This window comes from Ictidomys tridecemlineatus, chromosome X (assembly GCF_052094955.1).
Source record: "Ictidomys tridecemlineatus isolate mIctTri1 chromosome X, mIctTri1.hap1, whole genome shotgun sequence".
Classification (NCBI taxonomy): Eukaryota; Metazoa; Chordata; class Mammalia; order Rodentia; family Sciuridae; genus Ictidomys; species Ictidomys tridecemlineatus.
Window position 1 is genome coordinate 83,704,636 of NC_135493.1, and position 20,465 is coordinate 83,725,100.

The 20,465-nt window shown below is 39.7% G+C and overlaps 1 pseudogene; it reads right to left on the minus strand.

The window, feature by feature from the left end:
* Nucleotides 1–8,809: 8,809 nt before the first annotated feature.
* LOC144371745 (transcription factor E2F6 pseudogene) lies at nucleotides 8,810–12,020 on the minus strand (annotated as a pseudogene).
* Between the last annotated feature and the right edge of the window lie 8,445 nt (nucleotides 12,021–20,465).

Consider the following 20,465-nt stretch of genomic DNA (forward strand, 5'->3'; position numbering starts at 1 on the left):
CTCCACCCTATCATCACTTGTCATTCAGAAGCCCTTCTAACTGCCTGTTTCCAACTTTCTACCTGTTACTATGCACAGTCCAAGAATTACAACTCAGCCCCATTAGCATCCATACAGCCAAAAAGGTAATTTGGTAGCAAATGACCCTACTGAGAATATACACACCATTCTTAAGTGGCATCATTGCCTGTAAATAACAAGGATGTCTTTCTCTCATGGTGTTTTAAAAATGTTTGCTGGTCCAAAAAGACCGAATCAAGGTTCAAATAAAAATTGAGATGAAGTGTAGGGTATGCCGTTTTGCAATCAATTATGTGAGAAAACCCTAGGTCATAGTGCTGGAGGAAAGAACTAGGTAATAGGAAAGTGGTGAAAGAAGCCAACTGAGGCAAAGTTACTTGAATCCTGCCTACACAGCCTTCTTATTAGCTATAGCATGCAGTAGCCATGGATTTCCACCCTGGTTCTGACACACCAGTAGTGGGAAAACTGCTTACATCATTTGAGTCTGTGCCTAACTCTAGAATAGTAATTGCATTCTTTCCATTAGTGTTTTGAGGAATGAATGTGATAACATGAAATAGGCAGTACATTGCAGATGAATTGTGTTTATTATATTCCATTTTGTCAAAATCATTTTACAAATTGATTATTATTTTTGTTTGTTTAGTACTAGGTATTAAACACAAGGAGATTCTACCACTGAGTTATATTCTAGCCCTTTTGATTTATTATTTTTGGATAGCATCTCACTCATTTGTGAAGACTGGCCTTGAATATCCTATCCTCTTCCATTACCCCCACCCCCAATGGTGTGCACCACAATGCACAATATGAAAGGTATTCTTTTTAGGTCACCTACCTTTACAATAACATGTATCAAGTGATATTCATTTTGATTTCAAATATGGATGTCAAGTTAACATTTTTCATTTTTGGTACCAAGGATTGAACCCAGAGGTACTTAAACACTGAACAACATCTCCAACCATTTTTTAAAAATTTCTATTTTGAGACAGAATCTCACTAAGTTGCTTAGGATCTCACTAAATTATTGAGGCTACCTTTGAACTTGTGATCCTCCTGCCTCAGAACTTCTCCTCAGATGATAGGCATGCTTACCATGGCTGGCCAGGTTACCATTTTTTTTTTAAACCAGGGATTGAACTCAGGGGCACTCGACCACTGAGCCACATCCCCAGCCTGATTTTGTGTTTTATTTAGAGACGGGGTCTCCCTGAGTTGCACAGCACCTCACTGTTGCTGAGGCTGGCTTTGAACTCACAATCCTCCTGCCTCAGTCTCCTGAGCTGCTTGAATTACAGGCCTGCACTACCTCACCAGCCCAGGTTAACTTTTTAAATGAATTTGAGTCAGAAACCTATTTGATTCATTTAAATGTGATAATTAAGCATCAATGTAGCTGGTGTTAGACATGACATCAAATCTAAAGTTAGTTTTTAAAAGATCAGGTCTGACAAGTCCAACCCTAAGTCATTTTATATGCTGAAAACTGCTGAGTGTGATGCCACGAAAATGAAATGAAGCAATCCCCCACAACTCAACACTAGAGATCATCTCTCAAGTGTTCAAGCAGTCTTCAAGAAGCTCTGTGTTAGCTAAGCCAGCCACAGGGATCATTTTTGCACTTGGGCATTTGACTTGTGACATATTCATGGATTGGGATTGTAAGAAGACAACAAATACAAATGGATTGGAAGATTTTGTTAACTGAAGATACAGGAAAGGGAAAGGAACATTGGGTCAGTTTCGTGAACCTCAGACTCATGCCACAGTGGGACACTGAAGTGAAGGTGCTGTATGGTAGCACTTGGTACCACTGCCCTGGTGGGTCACTGCCCTGGTTATGGGCCCCTGGCCACACCCCACTGTATCTCAGAGCTGTACCCTAAGGTGAGGCAAGGGGAAATGTGCTCCACTGGAACTAGTGTGATGGATGAATAGCAGCCCTGTGTCAGCCTCCAGTAAGATGAGGTGGGTTAGAAAATGCCCTGTAGCAGCTCCTTAACCTGTTGTTTTATCTCCCTGGCTCCAAAAAGAAAGGTTCTCTATCAAGACTCAGGTCAGGCCTACACTTCCTCTGTGGGGATGTGGAAGGTCTCCTGGGCATCACAAACAGAAGTTTCCTTTAAATGTACAATTTTGATAAAATTTTTTTTCTATGTAGGTTAAGCCTCCTTTCCATGATACCACTATCTTTCCATCTGTTTGTTCATTTCTTACTTCAGTGGGTAAATTCCTGTCCTATTTAACTGGATCCAGCTGTGATTTTTCTAGTCCTAAGCTGTGTGTAAATGAAGACCAATGTGTGTAGTCAACCTCCCATTGTGATGTTTATGAGGTGCCATTTCATACCAAAGGCCGAATGTTCTCTCTGATATGTGGATGCTAACATACAAAAAAAGGGCAGGATGCAGAATAGAAGTTCATTGGATTAGACAAAGGAGAATGAAGGGAAGGGAGGGGAGATGGAAATGGGAAAGACTCTAGAATTAATTGGACATTACTTATGTATGTTCATAAATGAATACATGACCAGTGAAACTCTACATCGTGTACAACCACAAGAACGGGAAGTTATACTTCATGTATGTATGGTATGTCAAAATGCATTTTACTATAATGTGTAACTAAAAATAACAAATAAAAAATTTAACAGGAGGTGTCATTTTGGCATCTGCTGAACTCCAGAGCATCTTCCTAAGTTAGCAGAATCACAAAGACTCAGTGATGTACTAGCATAGTTATCCAAAACAAATGAGGCTTTACCTTCTTTCAGATGAGACAGATTTCCCATGCCATTTGAAGGTAGTTTTTCACATATCTTACCTGTAATGAGATGTCAAAACCACCTTGAAAAATAAGTAGGTAATGGTTTTCTAAACCATGCCTTACTTGTTCACCTTTCATGATCTGGCATCTGCCTGCATTGCTGTCTTGTTCCAGCAGCCACCACAGGTACCTAAAGCCCAATTAATCCTGCTCTGCTAGACTGTAAGAATGGCTCCTGAATACATGTGTGTACACCCAACTGTGCGTGCACAAGGGCTCCTGTGACAAACATATTACTGGGGTTCACAGTTTTGTGTCTTTGTTAGACCTCCCACAAAACAGCCTGTGTCTCAAATTCCATTCCTTTGTTTTCTCTGAGTCAGATAGAGCTTCAGTTTCTCTGGTAATTGACTTTGGACCTTTGTCACCACCTCTGTTCACAGAAAGACAATAAGATGGGCATTACACAGAGAAAACTGGCGTAGCAAACAACTTTTAACAAACAACTCACAAAAGTGTAAAAATTGTTTCTTCAAATCAAAAATCTCTTCAGATGTACGGTTTCTGGATTTTCTGGACACCTATGTCCAGCATAAGAAATATTGTCACATTCAGAATTCAATACAGAAAGTATTTGTGGCCTTGATCTGACTTGCCAATGTGATCAGTGTCCAAATATACAGTGAAAATTTGTCTTATGTAATTATCTACAAACTTGTCAAAATGAGATTTCTTTGACTTGGTTGCCTTGTCTAGGAACACGGTGTGTATGTGATCTTCAGTCCCTCCTTGCATTTGGGACCACCTCATTTCTTGTAAGTTATGGTGCCTCCTTTGTTATCATTTGTGGATATGTCACTGAAAAATATTTATTATTTGCCTCTTGGAAACAACCACAGAGCAAATCATAATCATTCCTGGGATAGAAGACTGTCCACTCTGGCCCAAAATGTTGAGAGTTCACACCTGATTGACACTCATCATCAACTAGTAAAATATGATATTTTAAGCCTGACAGACATGCAAATTTCTTTCAAAACCTTGAGATGCTTTGTTTTGTCAAGACTCACTTTAAACCTAATCAAAATCCTCTTGGAAGGAATCTGTGCATCTCAGTTTTGTGTTTAAAGTTTCTGCTTTCCATCTACACTTCAACAAGTAATGTTTCCTGAGCAATGTTTTAGGACCTAGGAATGCAATATAGAACAAAATGGAAAAGAATAAGATCTTGCTGGGCTAGGTGGCACATACCTGTAATTCCAGTGAGTTGGAGGTTGAGACAGGAGGATTTCAGGTTCAACACCAGCCTCAGCTACCTACTGAGACCCTTCCTCAAAAAAAAAAAATCTGAAGGACTGGGAATGTAGTTCAGTGGTAGTGCACCCCTAGGTTCAAACCTGAGTATCACACAAACACACACATAAAGAGTAAGATCATATATAATTTATTGTGAAATACTACAGAGTGGCAAGTACTACATAGGAAAGGCAGGATCAGGGGGAAAGGGTAAATGGGCAAGATGTCATCTTTTTATTCAGGGTGTACAGGGAAGGCCTTCCTGAAACAGTGCTAACTGAGCAGAAACTTTGAGAAAGTGAGGAAGCAGGACACACTCCAACCATAAGGACAGCATGTGCAAATATACTAAGGTGGGAAGTTCTTGGTAGGATCCTGGATATTAAGGGGTCCTGTGATACTAGTAAAGCCTCATCCCAGGTTTTGGCACATATCACTCTTTGAAAAAAATCCTTGTGTCTCCATCTGTACTTCTCCCATAATCTGTGAGGAAGATGGTGCTAGGTCCATGTCATAGATGAAGGATCAGGACTCAGTGAGGTGCCTGATCCGGTTCCCTTGTTCATGTCTGTAATTTCTAAAATATGGATGGCCTTCTATTGAAATAAGAGATGGAACTTAGTATCATAACCAGATGGAAGATGCCACCAGCATTAGATAACTGTATTAGATAACTGTATCATCCTGCTGTATGGATGATAAATTGTAATTTGGTGACTATGGCCATAGTAACCTTTCTACTTTTGATGGAGTGCAGGGCTACAGACATAAGGAAGGACTTGGGGTGGAGGGGAGAGGCTGAAAGAAGATGGGTAACAATGAGGAAAAACACCCTGATTGGAAAGAGACCCAGTGACTTCTGGGATGGTGACAATGGCCTTGAATTTGCTGGTTGTCACATGTATATATAACTTATTGTTCATTATTAATATGTACTGTTGTGTTTTATGTAAGTCTCAGGCAACAAAAGATTTCAAAATCAACTAAAGAGTGACAGGAGAAGTAGGAGTAAAGTGATCATCTGGGACTCTTCTACACAGGCTCCTAGGGATCCTGGCTACCTAGAACACCCAGGGGGCCTACATCCTTCAAACTTCTGTGCTCAGAGTCCTGCCTTCTGTCCTGGAGGCTAAAGAAGCTTCCTCACCATGTTTTTGCAGATGATACTGTAGCAAATTATTTACCACATGTATCATGATGGTGGCTATGGGAGGGGACATCAGTCCCAAAAGGCATGGACAGGACCTGCCCATATTGAACTCAGATGTTGAAGTTCATTTCATCTTTGAGCTCATCATACCCATAATTGCATGGAACATGTTGGTTTGAGAGCCTCATTTAAAAACTTGGCACCCATATTCTGACCTAGGTGAACTAGGGCAATTTATCTGTCCTGTCTGATTTTCCAATCCTCATTCATAAAAGAGGGCTAATCTCCCTCAGGCAGGGTAGCTGCGGACTATGGGGAAAAAATAAGGCTCTTCATCCAAACCCATATTTGATTGATCCGGTGCTTGTAGGGTGAGCCAGAGCAGATATTGGAGTGTCACAGTCCAGAACTGAATTGTTGCTATGTCATATGATGAGCAATCTACCTAACTGCTCTGTGCCTCCCTTTGCTGATCTTTCATCAGGGTAATGCATCAGGTTAATAATGCTCCCCTTTACAGGAGGGAATTAAATGACATGGCAGGCACTGAGAGCTACACTTGGAACACAGCATGGTCCAGTGCATGCCCACTGTTGTCATCCTTCACTAGAATAGCTTCCAGGGATTACAATGTGGACATATATGGGGGCTGTTTTCCTGACCACCACACATATGCTCCTTTAGCCAGTCTTTATGGTAACTGTGACTGTCCCAATGCTGAGGCCACAAATGTGTACAGATGGGACTTTCCCTTGAGCAACACACCCATCCTAATCAATAGAATAACATGTTAGTTATAGTCAATTAATCATGTGATTTCTGTTATGCTATTGTGGTGTAACATTCTAGGTGTTGACATGAATGGACTAAGAAATACCCAGAGCTTGTGATTATTTTTTGGTATGTCTGTGAAGGTGCTTCTGGGGGAGATTAGCATTTGATCAGTAGGTTGAGTAAGGTAGATTCACTCTCACCCAGTGTGGGTAGTCATCATCCAATCCCTTGAGGGCCCTCAAAGAAATAAAAGGCTGAGAAAAGGCTAATTTCCTCTCTCTTTTGGAGCTTGCATACCCACCTTCTCCTCCCTTAAACTCAGAGCTACAGGTACTTAGACCTTCAGACTCTGGGACTAATCCTTTGAACTCAAGAGTGAATTACACCACTGGCTTCCCTGGTTCTTTACCTGTAGTCAGCAGATTGTGGGACTTCTCAGTGTCCAGGTATACATAAGACCATCACCAGAAAAATGCCTCCATATATGCCTGCATCTACATCTGCATATATCTAATAGGTTTTGCTTCTCAGGATAACACTGACTGATATAACTAGCCATCGTAATACAATCTGCGTTTTCTTCACCACTGAGGGACATATAGAAGGGCTTAGGAAGCCAGGGCAAATAAGGAGGGGTAGGATCAGAACAAAGGAGCATGGAGAGAGTCTTCTGATGAGGTCAACTTTCTGCTTGACAAAAGCACTCACAGACACAAGCAGAGAACCCAATCAGTCAGATGCTTTTGTATTCATGCTCCTAAGTGGAATCCAGTAGAAAAACTAAAATAGACACGTGGACAGAGGGGGTACTGATGAATAACAGTGAGGAATCCATGGACAGAGGTGGAGATAAAGAAAGGAGGAAATTCCAAAGACCATAAAAAGAACAGGCTAAAATTCCCCCACCAGAGTCCCAGTTTTGGGCCTTCTTCTCTTTGGAAAAGTCTATCTCTGTATCTTTGTTGCTTTTACAATAAATCTACTTCTTGCTTGCTGTCTCTGTGTCCTGTTCTTCAATTATTTGCCAAACAAAGACAATGAACCCAGCACACCTTGATGTTAACACCATGATTCTAATGATAGCCACTGCCTGACCACTTAATGTGGATCATGATTTTCTCACAAAACCCAAGATTGTAAATTCTACTTTTGTCACTAGTTTACAGGGGAAAACTCTGAGGCACCAGGAGCCTTCTGTATTCTCATTAACCCTGAGCACAGTCCTTTGCAGGGGCCTTCCTAATCATTCTCTTCCTGCTCCTCATTGTACAGCTCATGCTATATATTTGATGACTAATGTCTCAGGATCCTTTGCAAATAGTGTTACTGTACAACTCTCCTGTGTTGTTCATGATATGCTCTCACCTAAGATTTGAAAAGTAGACGTGATTTTTTTCTTCACCAAATATTTTCAAATGTTAGGTCTGGGCAGGTCTGAATGTGAATGTTTGCAGCATCCTTGGGAGTCCCCTACTAATTGCCTGTTCCCAGACTCTGGGGGGGCAGTGAACTTCAGCAGCAAATTTTGTGGTTTTCTGAACAGTTATATCAAATTGGAATCAATTCAGTGTGATTCCCATCATGTGTGTAGATTCTGAAGACCCCATTATCCTTTATTATTTTCTTTATTGATACGGAGCATTTATAGTTTCAATGTAACAAATTCATTTATGACAAAAATTGGTTGACCTCATGTCTCAGCTTCAGTTCACTCAAAAACACAGGAGTTTTTTTGTGTGTGTTTGATTAATAATTGCATTCCTGGCAAAGCTCAGTAAAAGGTGTAGCTTCTGAACTTCCATGAACATCTCCTGTCTTGCAGGTAAATTTCAAGAATAAAATGAATTATGTTAACAATCTCTAGCTTCATACAATGTCACTGAGTTTGTGATAAGGTCATTAAAGAGGTCATTAAAGTGTATGAGAACAATAGAATGACCCATAATCTAATATGACAGAGGTCCTTATAAGAAGAGGAATTTCAGTTACAGACTGATATAGAGGGACAGCTATGGGAAGGCACAGGGAGAAAATAGCTATCTATCAAGAAGGCAGGCCTTAGAAGAAATCAATCTCAGAGACACCTTGGCCATGGCCTTCAAGCCTCAGAGCTGTGAGAAAATCAATTTCTGATGTTTAAGCTACCCATCTGTGCTACTCTTTTATGGCAACCTTAGCAAAGTAATGCATATACTTCAGTGCTGTGGAGTGGGCAAGTATTACTGGAAGCATTTTATATGCTTGTGTTCATACTCTCACTACTAACATAAAACTATGTAATAGTGAAGGTATCTGAACACCTAAGCACTGAAGAGAATACTCTAAACCTTCTAAATTATTTTATGTTAAATCTGTGGCCATGAAAGAGTTGCTTCTTATTTTCACCCTCATCCTACATACGCAAACACAATATTATTCTAACATGCTAGGAATTCTCCTCTGCTCAATTAAATTTCCCTAAACACACAGGACCCCAAAGTCTGACATCACTGAGAGCTCTCTAGGAAGCAGTGCCACTGAAACTATCATATGTTGCTTTCACAGGGGACAGAAAAATGATAATCACTTTGGAAAACAGCTTGGCAGTTTTCTTATATAATGAAATATGTGCTTACTAACTAACCCAGAAATCCCACTGTAAGATTTTCTCTGTGAGAATAAAAAGTTATACTAAGTTTCTGGGGACATAGGTCAGTAGGAGAGGTATGTTTGCCATGTTTACCATGATCAGACCCCGGTTTTGATCCCCAGAATGACAAACAGAAAATGTTCATGTTCACTCCAATCCTATTGATGAATATTTATGATGAATTTATTCATAATTACTGATGCCTGAAAAGAACTGAAACACCATTAAATTGAAAAATAGATGAAAGAACTGTTCTTGCTATGCACATACATTTAGATACTACTGAGCAGTAAATAGGAAGAAATTACTGATATACACAAGAACATGGCTGTGCTGGGTGTGGTAGTACATGCCTGTAATCCCAGTGGCAAGGGAGGCTGAGGCAGGAGGATCGTGAGTTCAAAGCCAGCTTTAGTAATTTAGCAAGGCCCTAAGACCCTGTCTCTAAATAAAATAAAAAAAACAGGGCTGAGGACATGGCTCAGTGGTTGAGTGCCCCTAAATTCTATCCCTGATACCACAAAAAAATAAAATAAATAAAAGAACATGGCTGAATATCAAATGCCTTATGTCTAGTGAAAGAAGTTTTACTCACAATTTACATACTATGTGATTTAATTGATATGCGTGTCCCTCATGGAGTCACAGTCTAATGGTAAATTACTGAGTAAACTGAGGCACAGCCCACTGAGGTAGAAATAGCTAGGTCTTGGAATGTGGGGATGGAGCTGGAGAGAGGGCAGAGTACAACTCATGCATAGAAAAACTCCTCTGACTGAGCAGCAAGGTTGCAAACAGACATACATCACAAAAGCTTAACTCAGTTTCCAATTTCTCATGATGGAATTCATGTCTTAGTGAATTAAGCTATTACCTGATGGCATTTCTGTACTTTCCCCTAAAGCCTTGGGGTATGCCACCAGTGTCTGCTGGGACACCATAGGTTTGTAGGTAGCTTGACATCAAGAAGTATTCGGCTCCAATTTCAGCACTGAGAACCACATTAAAATGCTTTAATTAAATCCATGAATTTAAATGTATAGAACACTTATGATACTTCTACGTGTAAAAGTCTGGAAAACTCTCCTGTAACCCTCATTCAAGAAAATCCAAACATTTGTCTGTGACCTTCCATATATGCCTTAATGGCTTATACATGGGTGAAAAGGTCATTTAGACACATATCATAAGTAATCTAAATATTATACAGATATACACAGAAACATCATATTTAGATCCATGTATACTCCTATGCAATGTACAACTTAACTGCAAATGTGAACCAGTAGTGTAAGGCAATTATTTTGTGCTATACAACATAATGCTTAAAAGAAGGCAGAGCACATCAACCTTTATACCAGCATGATTTACAATAGCCAAGCTATTGTAAATATGTGCCCTTCAACAGATGAATAAAGAAAATGTGGTATCTATACACAATAAAATATTACTCAGCATAGAGAAGAATGAAATTAAGGCATTTGCTTGTAAATGGATGGAACTGGAGACTGTCATGCTAAGTGAAATAAGACAGACTCAGATAGTCAAACATTGAAAATTCTCTCTGATATGCAGAAGCTAGTCCAAAATAAGTGGGAAGAAAAAGAGAGAGAAAGGAAGTGAAAAGTTGGGTTCCAGCAAACTAGAAGATCTGTAGACCAGATCAAGGAGATTGAGGGAGAGGAAGGAGAGAGGGATGGAATAAGAACAGCGGAATGTATCTAACCTAACTTTCCTATGTACATATTATACCACAGTGATCTCACCATCACATATATCCACAAGACACTAACTAAAAAGAAAGAGAGAAATAAAAGTAAATAGTAGGGGCTGGGGATGTGGCTCAAGCAGTAGCGTGCTTGCCTGGCATGTGCAGGGCACTGGGTTCAATCCTCAGCACCACATAAAAATAGAATAAAGATGTTGTGTCCACCGAAAACTAAATATATATATAAATAAATTCTCTGTCTCTCTTAAAAAAAGTAAATAGCAGAAAGATCAGTAGAGTAGATGGAAGGGAATAGTGGGGAGGGAGGAGAGGAGGGGAATGAAGAAATACTGGGGATTGATTTAGAGCAAATTATATTTCATGACTTTATAATTAGGTCAGATTGAATCCTGATATTATAGATAGCTAATAGGTGGGGAGGGGGGAAGAGAGAGATGCAGACTATACCAGAAACTGTGCCAGACCTTACCATCTGGTTCTGTGATCCCCTTTGTTATGAAGTTATTCCTGGAGGAAAGATGTCAATTTCCCTCCCCCAAACAGTGAATAATTTTAAAAGCATTAGTTCTGAATGCAGAAACCATAGTTATCCAGTCATCTAGGTAAGGAGCTAGTCAAAGAGACGACTGGCCTTAATGCTGCTGAGAGGGAGAGAACTTCCTGGATGATTTTTTGTTCTCAGAGTCAAATCCATGTACCATTCATCCAAAAAGGATGTTGTGAAAAACATTCAATCCATCAATCCTCAAAGGCTGTCAAATGTTGTTTACTTCAGGCAAATCTTCACTTTGCTGAGGGGAGTTTTCCCCTTCCTCATGGCCTTCTGGATGTTGGCTTTCAGATGAAGAGGTCTCTGCTCCGTCAGATGTCTTGCCACTTGAGTGGTTCTGCTCCATTTCACACAAGTACACGTCGATGGGTCCTCTGGTGCTCTTTACGTGAACTGTGAGACTGTCCTCTCCTGGAGCTAAAACATCCAACGTGGTTGCCTCTGGAGCTCTGACGGCAATGACAATCTGTTCATGAAAGTCTTCAATGCTGTGGACATCCTGATACGTCACATAGGCCAAACTTTCATTTGTTTTGTCATCCGTTAACTCAAACAACTGCTGAGCACAATCCTTAATCAACTCATCCAAAGCACCTTCCATTGCTGCTAAGTTTGCAAGCTCCTCCTGCAGCTTCTGTTTCTGGGTTAGTGCCTCGGAGTGGCTAAGGTCAGATCCTGTCCATCGAACGTGGTTCCTGGATTTCTTTTCCACGAAGTCAATTCCATTCAAGACGCCCGTAATGTCATAGAGTCTGCGTTTCGGTACTCCCAGGGTTGTCGCAGCCTTGTTTAAGTCCAGGATGCCCCCAGGAGCGGATTTGATGAGATCCGTAAATCTTTTAGTTAAACAAACCAGTGACACATTAAAACGAGGTTTCTTCCCTTTTAGAGCTCTACTCCCGGAGGCATTTTGGTCATTGCCTTCTAAATTCCTCCGTATTTTTGACGGTGGCAGGATCTCCACGTTGTTGGGACGGCAAAGCTTCTCCACAGCGCCGTCCATGGGGGCAGTGTCCTCACCAGCCGCTGCTGCCTGGAGCTGCTGCACTGCAGACCCGCGCCTCGTGCGCCAGGAGCTTCGCCACTGCTCAGGCCTGCTCCAGCGCCACCCCCACGCGCTAGCTTGGCTTCCGGGTGCCCAGCACATGGTCCACCCTTGGTCGGCTCACAGCGCCCCCTGGTCCCGCCGCCCTGCACCACCTTGCAAGGTCCTGCCACCCTGTGGTCCACTAGGGGCGAGCTCCTACTGCAAGCGCAAGGGGAGGCGGTGACCACAGGCACCCACACACAGAGCCCACCATCAACAGTTTGAAAATTGACAATAGAAACAGAATACAACGAATAAACACAATTCAGTGGCACACACCCACCATTCTTAAGTGATGTCATCTGATCACTTAAGATCTGCTGATCTCATTGGGGTTGTGGCTCAGTGGTAGAGGGCTTGTCTGGCACTTGAGAGGCACGGGTTTGATCCTCAGCACCACATAAAACTAAATAAAATAAAGCTACAGTGTCTAAAAAATAAAACTACAACTAAAAAAAAAGATCTGATGTTCTCTCGTTCATACGTTATCTCGTTCATTTCGCAATGCACTTAGTGGAAGCACTGCAACTGCTATTTTAGAGTTAAGGACAAAGACCCAAAGGATATAAGTACTTTCCCCACTATTGGTGTGTTACAACCAGGATGGCTCCTGCATGATGGCCGTGTAGGCAGCACCTAAGTAATTTTGCCTTGGCCAGCTCCACGGAATACTTTCCCCTTTCTACTACCTAGTTCTTCATCCAGCTCTATGGCCTAGGGTTTTCTTACATAATTGGTGGCAAAATTGCATACTCCACCCATTTTCTCCCTTTTTACCCCAGGTTTTCAGTCTTTTTGGACTAAAAAACATTTTAAAAACTCTATGAGAGGGAGAAATAATTGCTATTTATATTCTGATGACATCAGTTAAGAATGGTGTGTGTATTCTCAGTAGGGTTCTTTGTTGCAGAAATACCTTTTTGGCTGTGTGGATGCCAATGGGGCTGAGTTGTAATTCTTGTGTTGTGAATAGTAAAGGGGAGTTGGGGAAGATTGGAAATAGGCATTGCAAAACCTTTTGTATGACATGTGACTGTAGTCATGGTGAGGGTGTATAGAGAGAAAAATAGGTTTGCTGCTTCTCCCTCCATGCTTCTTAGGAACTTCTAATGAAAGTTCAGAAGTGTTTGTATACCACTTTCCAAGGGTATACAGGACAATGACTCTTTCTCTGTGTCCCCATAAATGTTCCAATACCTTTGGTATTCTAATTATGTTTTTCTTTTTTAAAAAACAGTTAAATAGACACTTTATGTAATTTGAGTAAACATTTAGGTTACAATTGTTGAGATACTAAAAGCATTTAACTGGAATAATGAGTCATTTACTAAAGTTTCAAATGCATTATAAGTATCCACAGGTATTTAATGTCTGAGCACCTAAAAAAATGTTAAGAATACAAAGATAGTTTTATGTTTATAATGTGTTCTAGTTATGTTTTCTGTAGCACAATAAAATATGAGTTACTGAAAAAAATTTTAAATGTTTGTTTTTGTCTCAATGATTTCATCAGGAGCACCATGTGAATTCAGTGTGCTGCTTATGAATCATTTTTCTTATTGGATGATGAACAACTTCCCTTATGTTTTTCCAAGGTTGTTGATGATTTTCTAATTTTTCTTTATTTTTAAAATTTTAATTGTTAATGATAACTGCAACTATTTATGTACTACAATTGGATTTTTTTGGTACTGCTCATTTAACCCAAGGGCACTCAACCACTGAGCCACATCCCCAGCCCTTTTTTATTTTTTATTTAGAGACAGGGTCTTGCTAAGTTCCTTAAGTCCTCACTAAGTTGCTGAGGCTGGCTTTGAATTTTCAATCCTGAACATGTAAAACTACTAGAAGGAATAGAGGAAATCCTTCAAAACATTTGTCTGGGCAGTAATTTTTTGCCTATGTCCCGAATCTACAAGTAACAAAGGTAAAATTGCTAAATAATGAGATTTAGCTGCCAGAATAGAATCAGGCTATAAGTTTCATAGTTCAGAATAGAAACATGAAGAACAACTATGCAGCAAGGTACGATAGAGGAAATATACTAGTGCTCAATATTAGGTTGATAGGGATGTGAATAGAGAGTTTCTGGTTACTGGAACACAGAGCGTGGGAAGAGTACATCAGTTGCAAACCCCTTACTGGTGGTGCAGGGCAGGAAGTGAAAGGTGACACAAATGGAAAAAAAAAAGAGAGAGGCAAAGTTAGAAAAATCACTTCAAAAATAGTGGCATAGGATAAAAACTGTATTGAACTTAGCTGTTACAGAAACTGCATTCGGGCTGAGCAGTGAAAATTACTCCATTCTCTTTACTGGAGCAGAAAGTCATGTTATGAAGGTTGTACCCAAGTTTACAGCTTTGGGGAGGGCAAATTCCTGCATCCTTATATCCATAGATAACCACAAATATAGACATGAAGCTATTCATTTATATAACATTCCCATGAATATCACACAAGCTCAAGGCCACCAAGATCTGCTGCCAACCAGAGGTTCTTGTAGATTACTGCTCACCATTCCAGTGCTTGGGCATAGGATGCTTTTCGCTGCACACTAGGATTTCTCCAGGACTGCACATATACACCAGTCACCACATTGGGACAGGTTCCACCTTCTGGGCCATGAACATACAAGCACAATCATCTCTGCACACATAGAAAGCTCTCTGGCACCTGAACACATGGCAGAGCTCACAGCACCACCTTAACATCCCTGGAGAATGGCAGAGTGAGCATTGTGTTAATGGCCTCTGAAGCCCAGTGATTTTCTCCTCAAGTACAGAAAGCAGCCACCTGTGCCAGAAAGCAGTCTGGGAACTGGCTTGAAGAAACTTGGGGGATGTCCTCAATGTGCCACCAGATAATAAGCTGGCACTTGGGTTTGACACAGTGCTAACAAAACTGCATAGATGTGCACTGGAGTTGGGTGAGGGAAGGCTGTGAAGATAGGCCCTGGAACCTGAGTTCCACCTACATTTTTGGAAGCGGGATGCTGATGCTGGGAAAAAGTAGAAGCAGAGCACTGCTCTGGACCACAGTGCCAGTTGAGACGGTTACCTGCTACCCGCTCAGAGATGTTCAGACAACACAAAGTTGAGGTTTGACATCTTCCACACCTCCAATACTTGGCACATTCCAAATGTGAAAGTCCCTGAAAGTATTCCATCCAACTTAAAAACCCCAGCAAAGAAATAATGTCAGTATATTTAATGTGAGTTTTCTTATTTCACTCATATTGTCTTCTGTGTCTGTTTTGTTAGCCCTCATTATTTTTTTCTCTTTTTTTCCTCTTCAATATATTTTTAAATTTGTTTTAATTAGTTACACATGACAGTACAATGATCTTGACATATATAAATTGAATCAGATGTGATATAATTTCTCATTTTTCTGAGTGTCCAGGTTGCAGAATTACACTGGTCATGCAGTCATGTATATACCCACAGCAGAATAAAATAGACATTATTATTGCTGTGGGTATATAGCCCTCATTATTTGTTATTGCATACATTTATAATTTTTTTCTTCTTTTTTTTGGGGGGGGGGGCTGGGAGTTACCAGGGATTGAACTGAGGGGCACTTACCCACTGAGCCACATACCCAGCCCTATTTTGTTCTCACTGAGTTGCTTAACACCTTGGTTTTACTGAGGCTGGCTTTGAACTCATGATCCTCCTGCCTCAGCCTCCTGAGCCATTGGGATTAGAGGCATGTGCCACTGTGCCCAGCTTTTTCTTCTCTTTTTAAGTTAATATTTACCAAATGTATTCTCCCTATCTTTATTTTTATTTCTCATTTTCTAACCCCTTCCCTTTTTACTTTCTTCCTTTCCTTGTTTTTTTTCTTCTTCTGTCTCTTTCCTATCTCACCCTTCTTTCTTTCATTTACTCTTTCTGCTTTTTCTCTTTACATTTTATGTTTTATATGGCCGACTATTAATTTTACATTCCTCATTGCCTAATCTTTCAGCCTATTCTATTATTACTCCCCTTTCCTAATCTCCAGGAAACAGAATTGTAGAGAGCATTTTCAGTAAGTTTCTACACATATTAGAATAAGTATTGCTTTCAAGTTGTTGCTGCTACTGGTGGTTATTCTCTACCCTCAAAGTGGTGCTGGAAATTGAACATAGCACTTTAAACATACTGAGTGGGTGGCTTGATGCTGAGATATAACCCCAGCATAGGGATATCATAAAGAGGAAGAAGCTCACTAATAAGAGCTTTTTATAACAGTGGAAGAAAGGTTCAACTCAAAATATGCATGAATTTCAACATAGACACACAGGAAACATGAGAAACAAGGTAACAAGTCACCCAAATTCATAACTCCCAATAACACAAGCTACATATATTGAAGTGGTGAAAATGACAGGAAAAGAATTTAAAAATCTCATTTTCAAAATGTTCAATGAAATAAAAAAAGAACTAAGGAATGAATTAAGAACATCAATACAGGATATGAAAAAAACATTTCAATATAAAGATACAGTTTTGGAAGAAAACCCAACCAAATCTTTGGAATAAATAACTCTGTAATTTAAATTAAAGTTCCAGTGGAGAACTGGTTATGGTACATACCTGTAATCGCAGCAACATAGGAAGCTGAGGTTCAAGGATCACAAATTCAAGGCAGCCTTGGCAACTTAGCAAAATCCTGTCTCAAAATCTTAAAAAGGGGCTGGGGAGGTAGTTCAGTGATAGAGTGCCTTTGAGTTCAATCCCCAGTACTGCAAAGGAAAGAAATTCAGTGAAGAGTCTTACCAACAGACTAAATCAAGCCAAGAAAAAAAGAAGAAGAAAGAAGAAGAAAGAAGAAGGAAGAAGAAGGAAGAAGAAGAAGGAGAAGGAGGAGGAGGGGAGGGGCAGGGGGAGGGGGGAGGGGGAGAGGGATTTCATGGCTCAAAGACAAGGTGAGTGAACTAGAATATTCAGACAGTAACAAACAATAAAATAACAAACTATAAACAGAATATACAAGAGCTCCAGGACAAAATTCAAAAATTAAATTTAAGAGTCAACAGCTCTTGGGCTGTGGTTGTGGCTCAGTGGTAGAGCACCTGTGTAGCACGTGTGAGGCGCTGGGTTGGGTCCTCAGCAGCACATAAAAGCAAATAAATAAAATAAATCTATAGTGTTCATCTATAACTAAAAAATAATAAAAATAAAAGACTCATGCCTCTTGAGGAAGGAGTAGAAATCCATGCTAAAGGCATAGAAAATTTATTCAGTGAAGTAACAGCAGGAAATTTCCATAATGTTGTGAATAAGATGGATACAAAGATAGAGTGGGGACATAAGTATGCTTTAAAGTTAAAGGTTAATGAAATAATTATAGGCATGCTTTAAAGTTAGTTCCGGAAACATGTAGTCTAATTGCATTGCCTAGCACCTAGTGATTGAGGTGAAAATGTAAAAGCTTAATCATGATTGACTAAGGTTACAGAAAAAATATTTTGAACAATGTACTCAATATCTTAGGTAATCAATTATGTCAAAAAAGATTGTAACTCTTGAAAATTATGTAAATCAAAGAAGTTTCGGGCTTTGAAGCTATCCATTAACTACCTGAAAAAACACCTGTAAAAAAGGTATAAAAATAAAGGTCCCCCTGGGGCAGCAGGATTTCTTCGGGAGGCTACTGGTAACTTGCAACCTGTCACCCCATCTCTTCTTCTTTTGCAGATGCCACTCCTCCTTCAGGACCCCTGGATCCCTGCTGGGGCTGGTCTCCAGCACCCCTGGATGGCTCTCTTCCTGCCTTTTGGTCATGTAGACATGAGAAGAAAAGAAACCTAAAATCTATAAAGGGGCAAGATACCCCCACTCCCTTGGGCACCATATTCTTTAAATAAAATTTACTTTCTGCTCTTGTCTTGGTGTTTCTTGGGTGTTTAATCTTTAACTTTGGGAAATGAGGACCTGATTTTGATTTTCAAGACCAGTATCAGCTGGGAGCTCATCTGGTATTTTCACTGAGGTAAGCACCTCTGTACCTCATGTCTTTCTGAGGTACACTTTTCTGCCTCATTATTTCTTTCTGGAGAACAATAATGGACACCCATCAGCTAATTAAATGCAATTAGTGCACTATGCTACAAGACTTGGGTGATAGGATTCATGGTTTCAGTAGTGCCTAATCATCTGTTCTGTGGGTCAGGCATGTTGGGTTCTGCCAATGCCATTTCTTGCCGTTTGCCTTAAGATGCATGGGAGATACGAACAAAGAGTTGAAACAACTGCAAAATTCTGGCCGGGGTGACTCCATGGTGAATCTCAAAGTTTTATTCCCCAATATCCTCTCCCAAAGCCCTAATGGGGTTTCTTATTGTGACTGGTAGATCAAGAGGTGCTGGGCGAATGGCCCAGTAACATATACACCTTTGTATGAGCCACACTGCACTTTCTCATGCATGCTTCTCCAGGACACTCCCTTCCCCTTGCCTATCAGACTCTAGCCATGGAGAGAAGGGACATTTTACATGGAGTGGTTTGTAAGAAAATGTCTGGGTTCCCTTTGTTCACATATTGAGCTTTACAAGCCTGTAGGGATTCTCCCCATTGTTGTTACTGTGTTCCTGTGTGCTCTGCTAGCTTCTTTGACTACAAAAAGAGAGATTTATATCTATAGACTTTAAATTCACCTTTGGCTTAGATTCCTTAGGGAAAGGGTGGTAAACATTCAACAACCACTAGATGTCTTCCTCACCCGCTGGAGATTCCTTTGGCCCACAGGGAGCTTAAACTCTTATTGCATTATCTGCTACTCCTGCAAATACCCATCATTCATTGATTTTTCCTTTCTATTGTGGAATAAATTATCCTTCTATCTTTTCTCTTTATTACTTTCTTTTTACCTATACTTTTTGCTCAATCTTTCTCCCTCTCCACTTTTAGCCCACACTCAAGGTTATATACATATTAAGTTTACTAAATTTAACAACTAAGTTTTTGACCTATTTCAGAATATTATTTCAGTTTTATACATGAATTTGAAGAGCCATGGAGAACAACTGTAACAATTTTTTAAAAAACATTGAATAGAATGAGGTTTGGCTCTGAAGTGATTATAGTAAATAGGGCTCAGTGGCATCTCTTAAAGTGATGATGATAATGGGATCAGCAGAGGTCACACATTGACTTAAAATATCATCATCTGGATCACCCAATCCAGGGATCTTAAGAGAATGAAGCTCGCAAAGTACTCCTTTACTTAAAAGAAGAAGTGAGAACTATACCAATTGATGGGTAGACATAAAAATAATATGAAAAAGCAAGGGCACAAATGATTCCAACCAGCCCATAATGCTTCAACAACAGACTTCACAGACACTACAGTGGAGGAAGTGTCATAGAAGGAATTTAGAAAGTTCACAGTTAAACTATTCTTTGAGATAAAAGATGTTAAGGAGTAAAATCAGAAAACACAGGAAGTGACAGATCACATCACTAAAGAGAGAGATTCTGAAAAAACCCAAAAACTATTTTTAAAATTCATACTACAATAAGTTATAAAATCTTGACAATATTGACAAATTCCTAGAGACATGACTTATTCAAATTTAACCATGAAGTTACAGAAAAACAGATCAATTTCAGGTAATGAAATTTAAGCAGCTATCAAAAGCCTTCCAACAAAGAAAACCCCAGGACCCAATGGATTATCATCCAGATTCTACCAGATGTTTAAAGAACTAATACCAATCTTCCTCCAATCATTCCATGCAAAAGAAAATGATGACTCCCTGCTGAACTCATTATATGAAGCCAGTATCACCCTGATACCAAAACCAGACAAAGATACATCAAAAAAAGAAAAATTCAGATTAAACCCTTTATAGACATAAATGCAAAAATTCTTAACAAAACATTGGTAAACCACACAAACACATTCAAAGATAGTTCACCATGATAAAGTGGGTTTCATTCCAGGGATACAAGGTTGGTTCAACATATAAAAATAAATAAATGTAACCTATCACATAAATAGACATAAGGTCAAGAATCATACAATTATCTCAATAGAAGCAGAAAAAAGCATTTGACAAAATATATCACCCATTCATGTTTAAAACACTAGAAAAACCTAAGGATAGAAGGAACTTACCTCAATATTTTAAAGGCTATATGAGTGACAACTCAAGGCAAACATTATTCTGAATGGAGAAAAACTGAAAGCATTTCCTTTAAAAATAGGAACAACACAAGGATCCCCACTTCCATCACTCCTATTCAAGATAGTCAATGAATCTCTAGGCATAGCAATGAGGCTAGAGAAAGAAATTAAGGGGATATGAATAGGAAAAATAACACCCCAAATTATCTCTGTTGATGACATGATCCTATAATCAGACGATGCAAAAAACTCCACCAGAAGACTTCTAGAGCTCATAAATGAATTCAGCAAATTTGCAGGATATATGATGAATACCTGTAAATCAATTGTGTTCCTATAATA